This window comes from Monodon monoceros, unplaced genomic scaffold (assembly GCF_005190385.1).
Source record: "Monodon monoceros isolate NGI ecotype Baffin Bay Population unplaced genomic scaffold, NGI_Narwhal_1 Super_Scaffold_22, whole genome shotgun sequence".
Taxonomy (NCBI): domain Eukaryota; kingdom Metazoa; phylum Chordata; class Mammalia; order Artiodactyla; family Monodontidae; genus Monodon; species Monodon monoceros.
The window spans coordinates 110831860-110834131 of record NW_021703779.1 but is presented as its reverse complement, the minus strand read 5'-3'; the positions used below and the strand labels follow the sequence as shown (position 1 = coordinate 110834131).

Here is a 2272-nt window from a genome sequence, read left to right as displayed (position 1 = left end):
ATTCCACATATAAGTGATATCATATGATATTTGTCTTTCTCTGTCTGGCTTACTTCTACCTTTATTAGTTGGCTTTCTAGTCTAAGAAGGATCTTCCCATTCTCCTTTCATTTCTTATTTATTTATTTAGTATATTAATATCGACTCATGAATTCTTATTTTATTTAATGAAATAAAATCTCTTACTATCATTTATCTAGAAACTCAAATTATCCTTCATTTGGTCAGTGGAAGCCCCTAACAAATGGTTCCTATTTCCTTTTGACATATTCCCTTCATGCTTTGAACAGTTTCTGGCATACCAAGGTATTACAGACTCATCTTGTTCTTTTCCTGTCCCAGCCTTGAAATCAGCCATTTATTCAATGAGTTCAGGTTCCTTTGAGTATTGAGAAACCAGGATCTGGGCATTAGATGTGCCCAGTGTTTCTTGGGTGTCATTCCTTCTAGGCCCCCTCTGAGAGCAAAGCTAGAAAGTAGACACATATATTCACCCATATACATCTATATCTATTTACATACCTATATATGAACATCCATTTGGTCACACTGATACCTCCAAATCCAATGCAACAATACAGTGTTCATTATATTTTTTTTCCAATTTTTTGTATTTGTGACTCCCTTCAGTGACAAGGAGAAACCTGGCTGGCTTTATCCACAATATATCTATGTGTTTGGTCAATCCTAGAATACACAGAAAGTAATTCAGTATGGCTAACCCATGCCTCTGAGAAAAAGAAGCCTACAAACTAGAGTTTAATATTTTTTAGAGTTCTTTTTATCTTTACTCTGAGGTCATTGTCCAAATACCATGTTCAAAAGTTATTGGAGGGCGGAAGGAGGGACAGCAGACTGGCAGCCCAGCTTCAAGAAGGTTCTCTGCACTCAGAGGCCTGTAGGCACCGGGCATACACCCCTCCGCTGCCAAGATGCCCCAGAGGAAAGTCAGTTCAGTCCAAAGGGCAGTGAAGAGAGAGCCTAAACCTGCTCCTGCAAATGTGAAAATGAATCCCCAGAAGGCAGCAGGAAAGAATAAATCCTCAGGCAAGAAAGCACAAACAAAAGTGAAAAGGGAGACAAATGGCAAACAGGCCTAAGTGACTAACAGAGCAACTAAAGATTGACCTGCTGAAAAAGAACTGAAACCAAGAAGAATCCAGCCTCTAATGAAGCAGGAGAGAAAGAAGCCAAGTCTGTTTATAAGTTGTATGAGTGGGCCCTATATCTCTGTACTATCATAGGAATATCTTTCTCAACTATTTTGTAAATGCAAGCTTTTTTTTTTGTAGCTCTAGAAAACTTAAGAAGGGAATGCTGCTTCATCTCATTTGTTAAGTGTAAATGCTTTTATTCAAGAAGTGAAATCATTTGCTGGGTGGGTTTTTTGGTTTCTATTTGCTTTGTTTTTTGTTTGGGTGCAAACAGAAAATGGTGCGATATTTAATTATGGGCAGGTTTGACTATCTTGGGTGTAAACTTAACATTCTGTAGATTGAGAAGAGGCAGATTTAAATATATCCTATAATACAGAGCATATGAAATGGCACTTTGGAGCCACAGTCATGCATTTAATGTCTTCAACATTTAAATGATTTCTATTCCATGTCATTTTTTAATAGAATTGTTTCTTAAAGAAAAGCACCCCCTTACCTTGGCTTTCCCTGTCAGAATTGTTTGCACTTTGTAATGTATTTTTGGTTATGGTAGTCCAGTTTTCCTGATAACTTTGTTATATGCTGTGAAAGGTTGAAAATTCGTGTATGTAGCATGTATGATATTAAATTGTGAATTAGTGAGACTTACAGTGTAGCAGCTTACCAAACATTTGAAGGTATTGGTACTTGATATCCTCTTAAGGAAAATTTGCCTCCAAATTTTAAACTGAAAGTCACTTAAATAACTACTTAGAAAAGATTTACAACTACATGGCTTTGTATATTTTTGGTGTGTTCATTAAAATTTGAACAAATTGTTTATAATATCTGTGTGCTGATCTTCAAGACAATCAATACAACCTCATGTGTGAAAGAAAAAAGTTACGTGAATTAGTGTAGTTATGTTATTCATTTAAAAATATAAAGTTCAGTACATTTGTTACTATTTGTGTTCCACTGTAGGGTTTTCCCCAATCCTTGTTGATTTTATTGATTTTCTTTTTTTGAGTATGTGCAACATTAGCATGGTTCCAAGAGTTAGAAATGTTCAAAAAGGAATCCTCAGAGAAGTGTCACGCCTACTCCATTCGTATCTACTTTTCAACCATGTTCGC

The 2272-nt window shown here is 36.0% G+C and overlaps 1 pseudogene; it reads left to right on the top strand.

Moving 5' to 3' along the window:
• Positions 1-932: 932 nt before the first annotated feature.
• Positions 933-1270, top strand: LOC114905892 (annotated as a pseudogene).
• Positions 1271-2272: the final 1002 nt, after the last annotated feature.